This window comes from Gobio gobio (assembly GCF_949357685.1).
Source record: "Gobio gobio genome assembly, chromosome: 25".
Lineage (NCBI taxonomy): Eukaryota > Metazoa > Chordata > Actinopteri > Cypriniformes > Gobionidae > Gobio > Gobio gobio.
The window spans coordinates 2,716,687-2,734,119 of record NC_137121.1 but is presented as its reverse complement, the minus strand read 5'-3'; the positions used below and the strand labels follow the sequence as shown (position 1 = coordinate 2,734,119).

At 39.0% G+C, this 17,433-nt stretch overlaps 1 protein-coding gene across 1 annotated transcript in view; it reads left to right on the top strand.

Moving 5' to 3' along the window:
* The window catches only part of nell2a (neural EGFL like 2a), a 153,112-nt gene that overhangs the window by 84,807 nt on the left and 50,872 nt on the right, over nucleotides 1-17,433 (top strand). The gene's annotated exons all lie outside the window — the stretch shown is intronic.

Sequence of the window (17,433 nt, the reverse complement as noted above, 5' to 3'; positions counted from 1 at the left end):
AGAGCATCTCCAAAACTGCAGCTCTTGTGGGGTGTTCCCGGTCTGCAGTGGTCAGTCTCTATCAAAAGTGCTCCAAGGAAGGACCAGTGGAGAACCGGCCACAGGGTCATGAAGGACCAGTGGAGAACCGGCCACAGGGTCATGGAGGACCAGTGGAGAACCGGCCACAGGGCCATGGAGGACCAGTGGAGAACCGGCCACAGGGTCATGAAGGACCAGTGGAGAACCGGCCACAGGGTCATGAAGGACCAGTGGAGAACCGGCCACAGGGTCATGAAGGACCAGTGGAGAACCGGCCACAGGGTCATGAAGGACCAGTGGAGAACCTGCCACAGGGTCATGGAGGACCAGTGGAGAACCGGCCACAGGGTCATGGAGGACCAGTGGAGAACCGGCCACAGGGTCATGGAGGACCAGTGGAGAACCGGCCACAGGGTCATGAAGGACCAGTGGAGAACCGGCCACAGGGTCATGGAGGACCAGTGGAGAACCGGCCACAGGGTCATGGAGGACCAGTGGAGAACCGGCCACAGGGTCATGGAGGACCAGTGGAGAACCGGCCACAGGGTCATGAAGGACCAGTGGAGAACCGGCCACAGGGTCATGAAGGACCAGTGGAGAACCTGCCACAGGGTCATGGAGGACCAGTGGAGAACCGGCCACAGGGTCATGGAGGACCAGTGGAGAACCGGCCACAGGGTCATGGAGGACCAGTGGAGAACCGGCCACAGGGTCATGGAGGACCAGTGGAGAACCGGCCACAGGGTCATGAAGGACCAGTGGAGAACCGGCCACAGGGTCATGGAGGACCAGTGGAGAACCGGCCACAGGGTCATGAAGGACCAGTGGAGAACCGGCCACAGGGTCATGGAGGACCAGTGGAGAACCGGCCACAGGGTCATGAAGGACCAGTGGAGAACCGGCCACAGGGTCATGGAGGACCAGTGGAGAACCGGTCACAGGGTCATGGAGGACCAGTGGAGAACCGGCCACAGGGTCATGGAGGACCAGTGGAGAACCGGCCACAGGGTCATGAAGGACCAGTGGAGAACCGGCCACAGGGTCATGAAGGACCAGTGGAGAACCGGCCACAGGGTCATGGAGGACCAGTGGAGAACCGGCCACAGGGTCATGGAGGACCAGTGGAGAACCGGCCACAGGGTCATGGGCGGCCGAGGCTCATTGATGCACGTGGGGAGCGAAGGCTGGCCCGTGTGGTCCGATCAAACAGACGAGCTACTGGAGCTCAAACTGCTCAAGAAGTTAATTCTGGTTCTGATAGAAAGGTGTCAGAATACACACCAATCAGGCATAACATTATGACCGGTGAAGTGAATAACACTGATGATCTCCTGTTAGTGGGTGGGATATATTAGGCAGCAAGTGAACATTTTGTCCTCAGAGTTGATGTGTTAGAAGCAGGAAAAATGGGCAAGCGTAAGGATTTGAGGTTCTGGTTCTGATAGAAAGGTGTCACAGAGCATCTCAGTTTGTTGTGTATGGACCAGTCAGGGTGCCCATGCTGACCCCTGACCCCACCGCCCAAAGCACCAACAGTGGCCCGTGAGCATCAGAACTGGACCACGGAGCAATGGAAGAAGGTGGCCTGGTCTGATGATCACGTGTTCTTCTACATTTCGTGGATGGCCGGGTGCGTGTGTGTGGCTTACCTGGGGAACACATGGCACCAGGTGCACTATGGGAAGAAGGCGTGGCGGCGGAGGCAGTGATGCTTTGGGCAATGTTTTGCTGGGAAACCTTGGGAAAACCATGTGGATGTTACTTTGACACGTCCCACCTACCTAAGCATTGTTGAGACCATGTCCAGCCTTTCATGGAAACGGTATTCCCTGGTGGCTGTGGCTCTTTCAGCAGATAATGCGCCGCCACAAAGCACAAATGCTTCAGGAATGATTTGAGGAGCACAACAACGAGTTTGAGGCGTTGACTTCCCCAGATCTCAATCCAATCGAGCATCTGGGGGATGTGCTGAACAAACAAGTCCGATCTATGGAGGCCCCGCCTCGCAACTTACAGGACTTAAAGGATCCGCTGCCAACATCTTGGTGATCAGGGGTCTAGTGGAGTCCATGCCTCGACGGGTCAGGGCTGTTTTGGTAACAAAAGGGGGACCAACACAATATTAGGACATAATGTTATGCTTGATCGGTGTAAATCAATATAAATGTATATGAATGAGTATTAATCTTTGCAGTATTATTTCCAGTAGCTCCTCGCAGGGTGTCAAACTAGTTAATCTTGCCAAAAGAATACAGCATTATATGCTGACATAGAGGATGTGCCCTGCTGCTGTTTTTGCTGCTGAAACAGCGAATCTGAAGCCCACAAGTCAACCAGTCACTTCATACTTCCAGTTTGGACTATCATTGTAATTATTTTATAGTTTTTTTCTGTTGCTCTTCCACTAATTGCCCAGAAAGTGTGCGCTTGTTGATGTCATATATCATTTCGGTTTATGGATTATTGGGACTGCTGCTACCAGACAGCATGCAAATTTCCAGCAAAGCGTTTCGACTCCAGCACTTCCTGTTTAATGATAATTAGTCAATCTAATACAAAGCCCAGCCAATTAGGTTCATTCAAGCACAGCGTCTCTCAGTTGTACATTCAACAATCTGCCGTACGATGAAGTTCAGGAGGCGCTTGGAGCCTTTGTGCACACAGATAAATGTCTTTATTATGATAGCCTAGATTCATCTTGGTGCAACATGAAGTGCTCCATGTCCTTCAGGTTTTAAACAGTCTCTTAAAAAGAAAACAGCTTTTATAGTGCCGCGCGCACTGTATTTCTCTCCTCTGTGGAATTATTGATCGACTGCGGTAGAGAGCGTCCCAAAGCACCTCGCTGTATCCTCACCAAAACTGATAAACACTTTCAGCGTTTAATTCCTTGCATCCCCCAGAGATGAATATGAGAGTACTGATGGATTACATTCTATTGCTCGGATCGATATTAAAATGTCTGTGAGCTACAAGAGCCCGACATTCCCAGAATCCTTCAGTTGGTGTGATTAAGTCGACTCCCCGCTGGAATGATTCTCTTGTCACAGTCAAGCGTTTGTCAGCTTCACGTCGACTTACAGAGAGGGAGCCGTACAGCCGTAATCACAGTCTCTGTGTGCACGGAGATACGAGACCCCTAGACGCTGATGCTTATGAAAAGAAAATGAGTTATAAGTCCATAAAGCGCCTTACGGAAGCACACTGAGAATACATGCTCTTAATTGCAGGAAGATGCTTACCCTGAAAATGATTCATTGAGTGACACAAACGTCAGGACTTCCGGTTTGCATGAACATTTATCCATGGGGAGTGTTTGGGAATCCTGTTCGGTAAAAGTCATGACAGTCACATTAACAATAGTGATGCACTAGCTACCACCCAGAAAACCCTAACAACATGTTATACCCCAGCACCTGCACATCAGTGCACTCAGAACACCCTTACAATGATACAGAAACATGTTTATACCCTCATATAATTGCTCTAGCAAACCCTAGAACACCATAACCATAATATTGCAACATATTAACAGCCTAGCAATAACCCAGAACACCCTAGCAATGATACAGAAACACATTAACACCCTAGCAACTGCATACCATTGTTCTAGCAACCACCAAGAACACCCTAGCAATGATATAGCAACACAATAATGCCCTTGTTACCATTCAGAACAATATAGCAAGACCACTAGTAACCACATATAATTGCTCTAACAATCACCCCGAACACCCTATTAACAATATAGCAACACATCAACACCCTAGAAACCACCCAGACCACCCTAGCAATGATACAGCAACACGTTGCTACCTTAGCAACTGTATATCATTGTTCTAGTAAACACCAAGAACACCCTAGCAATGATATAGCAACACATTGATGCCCTTATAACTACTCAGAACAACAATACAGCAAGAAGATAAATCCCCCATCAACTACATATCAATGCCCTAGCAACTACCCAGAACATCCTAGCAACGACAAAGTAACATGCTAACAACCACTGTTTTCATTTATGCACCTTTAGTAGCACCAAACACAAGGGGTGGCCTGCTAGAGCATTGTACCAAGAACTGAACCAAGGTCATAGGGAATGTGTGGACAAATGTACCTTGAATGAACTATGAAATATTTAGGATAAAAGCATGTACCAAAAGCATCACAAATGATGACCCTGTCTAACATTAATCAGACAAACTGATATTCCTGTCCCAAAAAAACACGGCATTGCCAAAATGGCTGCATCGGGCCGCTCAAGCAAACAGATTACAATTTCATTTGATGCATGATGCAGGTTTGTGTTGCCAGGGTGTTTCATTATGTAAAAAGCTGCTTTGGACGATATTCTGGGAATATTCGTACACCTGTATTGGTTTCTCCATCCTTGCAAATTCGATTGTTTCAAAGTGAACTGGTGCCAGGCTCCACTGCGGTCTTTCAAGTTCTATATTAACACCATCCACAATAACACCACTTCCAACAAAAGTCCTTAACCCTCTGGGGTTCTTCGGTCATTTCTGACCCAAATTCTTTTTTTTTTTAAATGTTAAAAATCGTAGCTTCATCGGAATGGTCCGAAACTTGGTGACTTTATTGGTACTTGGTATATAAACACACACAAAAAATTGGGGACAGGATTTCAAAAGTCTAAGTAGTCGTAAAAAAAATAGTCACACTCAGGGTCTTCGGGTCAAAAATGACCCGCATAGGAAATGAATGGGAAATTGGCAAAAATATGAAAATACAGAGTTTTTTTTTGCATACAATCTACAGATCAGCCAGGATGCAGAAAAAAAGGACTCACCAGTGAGTCCATTCTAAAAGCACGCGTGAATATGTGTGTGCGTGTGTTTTTGTGTGTATAAGTGTGTGTGTGTGTGTGTGTGTGAGTTTTTTGTCTGTTTTGCACTCTTGATGTTTTAGAGATTCACCTCTTCACTGTTGAGTCATTTTTTCCACATCCTGGCTGATTTTTAGATTGTATGCAGAAAAAAACAAATTTCCCATTAATTTCCTATGGGGGTAATTTTTGGGCCGAAGGTCCTAAATGTGACTATTTTTTTTTACGACCACTTAGACTTTTCAAATCCTGTCCCCAATTTTTTTGGGTGTTCATATACCAAGTACCAATAAAGTCACCAAGTTTCGGAACATTCCGATGAAACTACGATTTTTTTTTATTTTTTATAAAACGCTAGATTCCAGCAGCTTCCAACAAAAGTCCTTAACTAGTTTAACCAACACAGCTTCCAACAAAAGTCCTGAACTAGTTTAACCAACAACACAGCTTCCAACAAAAGTCCTGAACTAGTTTAACCAACAACACAGCTTCCAACAAAAGTCCTTAACTCTTTTAACCAACAACACAGCTTCAAACAAAAGTCCTTTACTTGTTTAACCAACAACACAGCTTCCAACAAAAGTCCTTAACTAGTTTAACTGATAACACAGTTTACAACAAAAGTCCTTAACTAGTTTAACTGATAACACAGTTTCCAACAAAAGTCCTTAACTAGTTTAACTGATAACACCGCTTCCAACAAAAGTCCTTAAGTAGTTTAACCGATAACACTGCTTCAGACAAAAGTCCTTAACTAGTTTAACCAACAACACAGCTTCCAACAAAAGTCCTTAACTAGTTTAACTGATAACACAGTTTCCAACAAAAGTCCTTAACTAGTTTAACTGATAACACCACTTCCAACAAAAGTCCTTAACTAGTTTAACCGATAACACTGCTTCAGACAAAAGTCCTTAACTAGTTTAACCAATAACAACACTTCCAACAAAAGTCCTTAACTAGTTTAACCGATAACACTGCTTCAGACAAAAGTCCTTAACTAGTTTAACCAATAACACCACTTCCAACAAAAGTCCTTAACTAGTTTAACCAATAACACCGCTTCCAACAAAAGTCCTTAACTAGTTTAACCGATAACACTGCTTCAGACAAAAGTCCTTAACTAGTTTAACCGATAACACTGCTTCAGACAAAAGTCCTTAACTAGTTTAACCAATAACAACACTTCCAACAAAAGTCCTTAACTAGTTTAACCGATAACACTGCTTCAGACAAAAGTCCTTAACTAGTTTAACCGATAACACTGCTTCAGACAAAAGTCCTTAACTAGTTTAACCAATAACAACACTTCCAACAAAAGTCCTTAACTAGTTTAACCGATAACACTGCTTCAGACAAAAGTCCTTAACTAGTTTAACCAATAACACCACTTCCAACAAAAGTCCTTAACTAGTTTAACCAATAACACCGCTTCCAACAAAAGTCCTTAACTAGTTTAACCGATAACACAGCTTCCAACAAAAGTCCTTAACTAGTTTAACCGATAACACTGCTTCAGACAAAAGTCCTTAACTAGTTTAACCAATAACACCGCTTCCAACAAAAATTCCTTAACTAGTTTAACCAATAAAAACACTTCCAACAAAAGTCCTTAACGAGTTTAAATGATAACACAGCTTCCAACAAAATTTCTTAACTAGCTAACTGGAGTGGCTGTAATTCCTGAGTAGTTCAACCAGAATAACTTCCTTTGTAAACCAGCATCAAAAGCAGGGTAAACCATAATGTGAAGTCATGCTCTCAGCACCAGCACAGCCAATCAAAAGCAAACAGATTGCAATTTCATTTGATGCATGTGAATAAAAGGCTATTTTCCCCAGTTTTGTGTTGCCAGGGTGTTTCATTATGTAAAAAGCTGCTTTGGAAGATATTCTGGGAATATTCGTAAGTCTGTATTGGTTTCTCCGTCCTTGCGGATTCTATTGTTTCAAAGCGAACTGGTGCCAGGCTCCGCTGCGCTCTGCCAAGTTCTCCTCTGCTCGTCCCAGCGCTACTTTAATTTCCTTCCCCTCTTTTTGAGCTCGACTTCATGAAAAACGAGAATAAAAACCCAACGAGTGCGTACGGTAGGATGCATTCAAATGCCGCTCGGCTGGGAGCGTACAACTTTTAATGAGATGGATCCGCTCTCAAGCCTCAAACGCAGAACATCTCATGTGTTGCAGCTTTGAGGAGACTGAAGCAAAATGAAGTTCTACGCCCTCCCTCGTAATAACGCCACAGGTGCTGTAATTAATAGCTCCAGCACTTCTGTTTGCTTAAGACGGAAACCCTAAGAGAGAGGTTTTCCTCTTCCTCAAAGGCTGCATGCAAACACAGTTCACACACGGCTAATCCAGACCTGCGTCGACCCCGATAAGTCTAATGCTTTCTCTGTAGAGAAGGTAATTAGTTGTGAAATGCTGAGCGCAGGGGTTTGTTCTTGGAAAAAACTATATTGATAAATGTTTGATTGGTCGTGTGCAGATGGCCGCTGGCTTTACGACTGAGCTTGCAGTTCTGCTAACGGAGCGCTGACGCTCTGAGCTGGAGTTACGAGGCGTTAAACAAACTCTCATCTGTTAGCTAGGCTCCGATTTGACAAATACTGGCATGGATTTGAAGCGTTCGTGTACTTATAGATTGTACCAGCGATGAAGTCTGTGATTATCGTAATGAACAGTGTCAGTTTAACAGCTGCATTTATGCATTTGGCTGATGCTTTTTGTCTGAAGCGACTTACATTGCATTCAGTTCATCACTGGTGTTGCTGGCGTCATCCGCTCTTCTCTTGCTTTTTCATTGAGACTTAATGACGATCTGCAAAAAATGATGTTCTGCCTCAGTCTGTGCATCAAATTTATATCCTGAAATCAGATACATAAAGTCAGAAAGTGATCATTTACTCTTCCGAATGTTGTTCCGGGCCTGTGTGAGTTACTTTCTGCTTGTTATATTCATATGAATTTGGGTGAGCTGCTCCTTTAAGCAAAAGTCTCCTCTTGCACTCTATTTAATCTCATTGCTGTCTAGTAGAAACAAGAGATGTTCTTTCCTCTCCTCTGTGTGTGTGTGTTTGGGGCCCTTGAGTGTTTCCAATGCACCCAACGATTAGCCCCATAATCTCTGGCTCTGTTATTAGTCTTTCCTGCGGTGTGTAAGAAAGGTGTTATCTGAGATAGCAGAATCGGCTGACTCCACACCGGGGTGTGTGTGTGTGTGTGCGTGTGTGTCCATTCTTCACCGCCACGGATTAGAAAGGACCAATTCAAAGTGGCCGCTGGCGGTGCTGTACCGCGACTCCATTCTCCAGTCCTGTATCTCACCTCATACACATCCTGACTCCTGGATTCTGTTCATTTCCCGCGGTGGAGTCGTGGACTGAGGCCTCCGCCGTCTCTCCTTCTGAATGTGGTTTTGTCCGGGCAGCGGAAGCGGGATTATGGGAAATGAAAATCCTCATTTTGGAGTTCAAGAGCCAGGCTGCATAGGGCTGTGATTTCTTTTGATCGGACACGCTTCATTCAGACCCAAATTTCATACCCTTTGAGGTGAATAAAATCGGCACAACTTATAGTCAAGAGGAGAATCTTTATAACCGAACGTTTTGCTGCTTTCATGAGGTTAAATGAAGGTTAAAGACTCGTAGAGCGGCTCACGCAATTCATAAAGATCCATTTAACATCCTGCACTGGCAAAAAAATCTGCAGTATTTTTGTCTCATTTTCAGTAAAAACATACCAGAAATATATAAATTAACATGATTTATTTTTATTTACATGTATGTATTTATTTATTTATTTATTTTAGTTATAAAAATATTAATATATCACACAAATTTACTTGAGAAGCAAAATGTAACATTAAGAATTGTTTTCAAAGATTATATCTTGAAGCCTTTTGGAAAATGCATAAACCTCACCACAGTTTTATTAGATTTATGCACAAAACAAGAAAAAACAACTAGTTGCCAAAAGGGTAAATAAAATAAACTTAATTACGGATGTATTGTCTGAAACAACAAATCTTCCAAAACTTTCATTCTCAAGTAATGTAGGGTTTTTTAAGGGCTGTTTATCATGTTATTTTAGTGGTATTTTTTATACCATTTTATACTACATTATATACTATTATATACTATATACTTGTATTAATATTTTAGTTTAATTATAAGTAATTGTATGTGCTTTTGTCATTTTTATTTGATTTTTTTATTCAAATTTCTTCATTTCTAACTTTCCGTTTCAGTTCAGTTAGTAATTTTAGTATTTCAACCTAAACTTATTTCAGTTAGTTGCCACGGCAACAGTTCTAAATTTCATTTAATAAATTTTTTCATTTAAGATGTATATTTTATATTTATTAAAACATTTTTAAAGATTTAAAGATAGTTTTATGTTGAGAATAACAGCTTCCAGCAAAAGTCCTTAACTAGTTCAACCGATAACACAGCTTCCAACAAAAGTCCTTAACTAGTTTAACGATAACAACGCTTCCAAAAAAAGTCCTTAACTAGTTTAACCGATAATACCGCTTCCAACAAAAGTCCTTAACTAGTTTAAACGATAATACCGCTTCCAACAAAAGTCCTTAACTAGTTCAACCGATAACACAGCTTCCAACAAAAGTCCTTAACTAGTTTAACGATAACAACGCTTCCAACTAAATGTCTTAACTAGTTTAACCGATAACAACGGTTCCAACAAAAGTCCTTAACTAGTTTAACCGATAATACCGCTTCCAACAAAAGTCCTTAACTAGTTTAAACGATAATACCACTTCCAACAAAAGTCCTTAACTAGTTTAAACGATAATAGCGCTGCCAACAAAAGTCCTTAACTAGTTTAACCGATAATACAGCTTTCAACAAAAGTCCTTAACTTGTTCAACTTATAATACCGCTTTCAACAAAAGTCCTTAACTAGTTTAACCGTTAACAACGCTTCCAACTAAATTTCTTAACTAGTTTAACACATAACAACACTTCCAACTAAATTTCTTAACTATTTTAACAGATAACAACACTTCCAACTAAATTTCTTAACTAGTTTAACCGATAACACCGCTTCCAACAAAAGTCCTTAACTAGTTTAAGCGGTAACAATACTTTCAACAAAAGTCCTTAACTAGTTTAACCGATAACAACGCTTCCAACAAAAGTCCTTAACTAGTTTAACCGATAACAACGCTTCCAACAAAAGTCCTTAACTAGTGTAACCGATAACAACGCTTTCAACAAAAGTCCTTAAACTAATTTAACCGATACCAATGCTTCCAAAAAAGTCCTTAACTAGTTTAACAGATAACAACACTTCCAACAAAAGTCCTTAACTAGTTTAACCGATAACAATGCTTCCGACAAAAGTCCTTAACTAGTTTAACGATAACAACGCTTCCAACTAAATGTCTTAACTAGTTTAACCCGATAACAACGCTTCCAACAAAAGTCCTTAACTAGTTTAAACGATAATACCGCTTCCAACAAAAGTCCTTAACTAGTTTAAACGATAATACCACTTCCAACAAAAGTCCTTAACTAGTTTAAACGATAATAGCGCTTCCAACAAAAGTCCTTAACTAGTTTAACCGATAATACAGCTTTCAACAAAAGTCCTTAACTTGTTCAACCTATAATACCGCTTTCAACAAAAGTCCTTAACTAGTTTAACCGTTAACAACGCTTCCAACTAAATTTCTTAACTAGTTTAACAGATAACAACACTTCCAACTAAATTTCTTAACTATTTTAACAGATAACAACACTTCCAACTAAATTTCTTAACTAGTTTAACCGATAACACCGCTTCCAACAAAAGTCCTTAACTAGTTTAAGCGGTAACAATACTTTCAACAAAAGTCCTTAACTAGTTTAACCGATAATAATGCTTCCAACAAAAGTCCTTAACTAGTTTAACCGATAACAACGCTTCCAACAAAAGTCCTTAACTAGTTTAACCGATAACACTGGAGCGGCTGTAATTCTTCACCAGAATAACTTTCTTGATCAAGCAGCATCAAAGCAGGATAAACCATGATGGGAATTCATGCTGTCAGCACCAGCACAGCCAATCAAAAGCCATTTAAAGGCCTGATTGGCATTTCCAGAACTCAACCTTCATTTGAGTCGTCTTTTCATGATACGTCCCTGCGTGAGGCTTTTCAGTGCGTTTGAAAGCACAGGACGTGTTTTTGAGGCGTCATCAGTAATTGCCGAGTCTGATAAATGCGGAGCGGCTGTAATTCTTGTTTTGTTTTCACCCATCATTGGTGTGCGGCCCCCTGCTGGTGCGCCACATCTTTGAAACGCCAATCACTGTGCTTTCTGCATAAAGCTCATGTTTTGCTGCCGATTTCATCGGCCAGCATCATATTTGCCGCAGTTTTGGGGTGCTGATTAAAAAAATAATGTCTGTTTCGCTCTAGCTCATCACTTCCTCACAAAATATGATGTGCATTTCATAGCATTTTTGCTTTCGACAGCCATTTTGGGTGAAGAAGTCGAGTATTATCACTTAATCAGCAGAAAAACCATCACAAAGACATGATTCCCATCTTCCTCTGAGCCAGATCACAACTATCTGCTCAATCCTCAGACCATTTTCACATGTTTGACATTATTTTATGATTTCAAGGTCAGTGACCGAAGAAAATACACATATTCTGCTATTTCGGTTTTACTACACTGCAAAAAATGCTTTTCTTACTTAGTATTTTTGTCTTCTTTTCAGTCCAAATATCTAAAAAATCTTACATTAAGAAGCATTTACTAGACAAGTAAAAGTTTTTGTCTTGTTTTGGGGGAAAATAACTCAAAATTAAGGGAGTTTTTGCTTAAAATAAGCAAAATAATCTGCCAATGGGGTAAGCAAAATAATCTTGTTTTCTGTTTGAATTAAGATTATTTTGCTTACCCCATTGGCAGATTCTTTTGCTTATTTTAAACAAAAACTTCCTTAATTTTGAGTTATCTTCCCCCAAAACAAGACAAAAACTTTTGCGTGTCTAGTAAATGCTTCTTAATGTAAGATTTTTTGATATTTGGACTAAAAACAAGACAAAAACACTAAGTAAGAAAAGCATTTTTTGAAGTGTACATCCAAAATATTGACAGGAAAGTACAAATTTGGAGAAAAAGCTTATGAACTTGTGTCCTTTGAAAATAAATGGAGTATTAACATATTTCTACACTCCTTTAATCGTTAAACGATAATTCTTTTTGTCATTAAAACAAATATTTTGACTGCTTTGCTATTTGGATAAGTGCATTACAGCTGACACAGAAAAATCTTCATTCGTATTTTGTGAAAGACACGGAAATACAGAGGACAAGCATGATTTTTGCAGTCTCTTGCAGTCTGCACTGAGGTGTCCCTGATGACCGCCTGTACATAATTGATTGTTTATCTGCCTGCTGCATGAATGACAGAAGCGCAGGAGTGTCGCAGCTTCTCTCGATCCCGATGCGATCGTCCTGCAGGTGTGACGGCCGGCGGGCGGTGGTGACCTTGAGCTAATCCTCTCATCTGACATCTCCGTTCTGTGCCGCTGTGATAGACAGCAACACAATGCATGTTTGGGCCTGTCTGCATGTGTGTGTGTGTGGACGTCTCATAATGCAGTCTGTTGCATTCATCTCTTTGGGATTGAAACTGTCATTTCCAGTTTGCTTGAAGAAACTCAGGACACTCGGTGAACGACATTGACGGGTTTCAGGCCGGATTTGAGATGAACAAAGTGTCGTTGTGCTCCTTTAGACAACTGAAAAGTACAACAAATGCACTGTAGAAAACTAGTTTTGTCTCAGTTTTTCAGTACAAATATCTTAAATCGAGACCCAAAATTACTTCAGATATTAAAGGGTTAGTTCACCCAAAAATGAAAATTCTGTCATTAATTCCTCACCCTCATGTCGTTCGACACCCGTAAGACCTCCATTCATCTTCAGACACAAATAAAGATATTTTAGTGTAAAGCTGATGCTGAGAAAGGCTTCAGATAGGCCTCCATTGGCATTCAGTACATTTACACTCACAAGACCCATAAAAGGCTCTAAAAACGTCGTTACAAAGTCCATCTCACCACAGTGACTCTACAATAATCTTACGATGCGAAGACAATAGTTTTTGTGCGCAAAAAAAATCAAAATAACACCTTTATCCAGCTTGTTCTTGTCTTCCGTGTGTGTCTCCACGACGCATGCGCGAGAATATGACGCAGATCCGGCGTTCGGGAATCCATGAAATACACACTTTAGTCCGATTTTGAGCACTACGCCGAGACCTAAAGCACGATCAATGTAGAATTCAACAGCTGAGATACGCGCGTCTTCCTCTGCTTGTAAACAAATCTCTTCTGGGTCATGTGTCCGAACGCCGGATCTGCGTCATATTCTCGCGCATGCGTCGTGGAGACACACACGGAAGACAAGAACAAGCTGGATAAAGGTGTTATTTAGATTTTTTTTCCGCGCAAAAACTATTGTCGTCGCATCGTAAGATTATTGTAGAGTCACTGTGGTGAGATGGACTTTGTAACGACGTTTTAAGTGCCTTTTATGGGTCTTGTGAGTGTAAATGTACTGAATGCCAATGGAGGCCTATCTGAAGCCTTTCAGAGCATCAGATTTACACTAAAATATCTTCATTTGTGTCTGAAGATGAACGGAGGACTGACGGGTGTCCAACCACATGAGGGTCAGTCATTAATGACAGAATTTTCATTTTTGGGTGAACTAACCCTTTAAGTCTTGTTTACTGGAAGAAAATATCAAAATTAAGTGTTTGAAATGTGTAAAAATGTCTGCCAATGGAGTGTAAATGTATCTTGAGTGTTTAGATATTTTGTCCTGGAAAACAAGACAGAAATACTGATCATTTTTTGGCAGTGTGCAGCTTAAATATTTATATTAGAACTGAATTTAGATTCTAAACATGTTTTTTTTTTTGACTCAAGAGGAATTTCTGAAAGTTGCGGTATGTTTTCATAATCATATCGATCTCTTGCATCTCTTTTTTATGATTTGACCTCTTTAATAAATCTAAAGCAGGCATATGGGATGGCGATTGATTTATTCATCCGGTTCTTGGCTCTGCTGAATATAGTAATGTTGGGAAATGTTGGCGGCCTTCTTTGATATGAAGCCAGTGTTCGTTTCCTTCTGATTTTATATTAATTAGAGGAATTATGACAGCTCTGAAGGCATTTTATGCAATAAAAATATCATTTTCATTCACACCTGCGAGATGCTTCCACACAGTGTCTAAAATTAATACTCGCCGAGAGCCAAATGTCAATAAAAACTGCTTTAACGGGTCACTCGCCAGCTGGACGGAAACTATATTAGGAACCGCAACATAATATGAGTTTTAGATAGAAATATATGAGGATATTCTGATGCAAATGATGGGAGCGATACAAACGTCTACTGAATTTGATGAATTTGACCTCTTCTTCATGTGTCTTGGGAAAGAGATGGGCCTGGATTAACCTTCAGTCTAAAAATAAATAATAATACATAAATTAATTAATACAGTCATACAGTCGCTGTTAAAAAACAAAAGTAAAAAATAAAAAAAAGATTGAAGGAATGAATAAATAAATAAATTAGCAAATAAATAAAAGAAGAAAAAAAAATCACACCCTTTTTTTCATACAGTCCCTGAAATTTTTTTGGGGCAAAAATGCATAAATAAATAAATAATTGCATCTGTTTTCTGTACTAAAAAAACAAAAAAAATAGTATATAAAAATATATATAGTAATTTTTGCATCCGTTTTCTTTTCACACTGTACCTGTAAAAAACAAAAGTAAAAATACTTTAAAAAGTAAAAATACAAAAAGTGATTGATTGAATGAATGAATGAATGAATAAAAACTGCATCATATTTCTTTTCATACCGTCCCTGTAAAAAGAGTAACAATTGAATGAATAAATACATAATTAAATAAAAATTGCATCCTTGTTATACTGTCCTTATATAATAAACAAAACAAAATTAATAAATAATGAATTAAATTTAAATAAAACAAGGTTTCATGGCCAGTACATTCTGTGCACTTTTGAGGGTAATTTCATTCATACTATTTCAATATCACATTTATAATCTCAGCTCTTCCTCTCTGAAAACCTTTAATCTAATAAACCTTGAAACTCAGTGTGAGGCCGGATGTTTAAATAGAGACATTTGCCAGATTATGCCAAGTCAATATTTTCATCCAACACATTGAAAAGACACTTCTGACCAATTAATGTTTCATGTAAAAGTGTATGGATTTGCCATTACTGACACTGACGAATGATCATATCAGTATTCGCTGCTTTATGACAGCGTACTGAAAACATCATTTTTAGTAGTGTTTTTTAAGTGTCATATTTCCAACAGTAAGTCTAGTGATGACTCGGTTTATAGTTGGTCTGTATCCAGATACTTGGACCACAACATGTTTTCAAAAAAAAAAAAAAAGATTTATTTTGTCAAATCACTAAATGTGAAAAATGTAAAGATGTGAAATGCTCAAGGAAAACAGTTTACCAGCAATTGCCGCAGCATTTCCTTCCCGAATCACATGCACAGGATCTGTAATTATTCCCTTATTTGTGTTTATTTCCACTGGGAGTGTGTTTGCTGGAGGATTTTATGAAATCTCAGCTGGTCTCAGAGATGAATGTGTCCCACAATCCCTCATGGATACAGATCTCAGTGTCCGCTCACGGTCAGTTAGAGGGCAGGAGGAAAGAGTCACGTCCGCAGCTCTCTGCCATCTTCAGCTTGTGTTGAAAATCTGTAACGCATCAGATTTCTCCATTAAAAAGGGTTAAAATGACAGATTTTATCCTTAAGGATGATAAAAATGGTTTGATCCCAGCTAACAGGGAACGTTCTGCTAAGGTTCTTTTAAAGTTATGAACAAACAAGTAGTGTTAATAAAATGTTTGTTCATAGTTATCTGGTATTTCACAATCAAAATGTGTACACACACACTGTTCATTGTTTTCTGAAACTCTTTAGTTGGACGGTCATCTAATGTTCATTAGTTGTTTCAAAACAAAATGTTCATTCAAAATGTTCTCGTAATGTTTGCAAAATGATACATTAAAATGTATCCATAACGTGTTCTCTAATGTATGCACCAAAAAAGGAAGAAAAAAATATTTACAACATTTAAAAAACTGAATGCTTTGATTGTTCAGAGAACATTTACAAATAAAGTTTTCATAACTTATTTATGAAAGGGAATGTATGGAAGCATAAAAGAGAAAAAAGAAAAAGGTTCTTGTGACTTTCTGTCTCACAATTATGACTTTTTTCTTGGAAGTGCGAGATAGAAACTTGGAATTGGGAGGAAAAGTAAGAATGGCCAGATAAACACTTGCAATTCTGATAAATTTTGATATAAACTCTGTATTGCGAAAATATTAGATAAGAATTGCTAGATATAAACTTGTAATTCTGACTTTTTGATATAAATAATATAACAATTGTGAAAAATAAAGTCAGAATTGCGGGAAAAAATGTAGACAGGATTGCAAAATAGTCAGAATTGCGAGAAATAAAGTTACTTATAATTCTAACTTTTTGATATAAATAATATAATAATTGTGAAAAATTAAGTCAGAATTGGAAATAGTCAGAATTGCAAGAAATAAAGTCAGAAATGACAGATAGAAATTTGCAATGGAGAGTTATAAAGTCAGAATTTCCAGGATATAAACCCGCAATTCTGACTTTATATTTGCGAATTTTGATATAAACTCGGAATTGCGAAAAAATCAAGCAAAAATTTACGAAAAAAGTCAAAATTCCGAGAAATAAATCCAGAATTGCCAGATATAAACATGCAATTCTGACTTTATATTTGCGAGTTTTGATATAAACTTGGAATTGCGAAAAAATTAAGTCAGACTTGCGAGAAATAAATTCAGAATTGCACAAAATAAAGTCGGAATTGCAAAATAAAGTCAGAATTGCAAGAAATAATGTCAGAAATGACAGATATAAATTTGCAATTGAGAGTTATAAAGTCTAAATTCCCAGATACAAACCTGCAATTCTGACTTTATATTTGTAAGTTTTGATATAAACTTGGAATTGTGAGAAATAAAGTCAGAATTACGAGAAATAAAGTCAGAATTGCGAGAAATAAAGAGAAATAAAGTCAGAATTATGAGAAATAAAGTCTGAATTGTGAAATATAAAGTCAGAATTTCCAGGATATAAACCCGCAATTCTGACTTTATATTTGCGAGTTTTGATATAAACTTGGAATTGCAAAAAAATTAAGTCAGACTTGTGAAAAATAAAGTCAGAATTACGAGAAATAAAGTCAGAATTGCCAGAAATAAAGTCAGAATGGCGAGAAATAAAGTCAGAATTGCGAGAAATAAAGAGAAATAAAGTCAGAATTATGAGAAATAAAGTCTGAATTGTGAAATATAAAGTCAGAATTTCCAGGATATAAACCCGCAATTCTGACTTTATATTTGCGAGTTTTGATATAAACTTGGAATTGCAAAAAAATTAAGTCAGACTTGTGAAAAATAAAGTCAGAATTACGAGAAATAAAG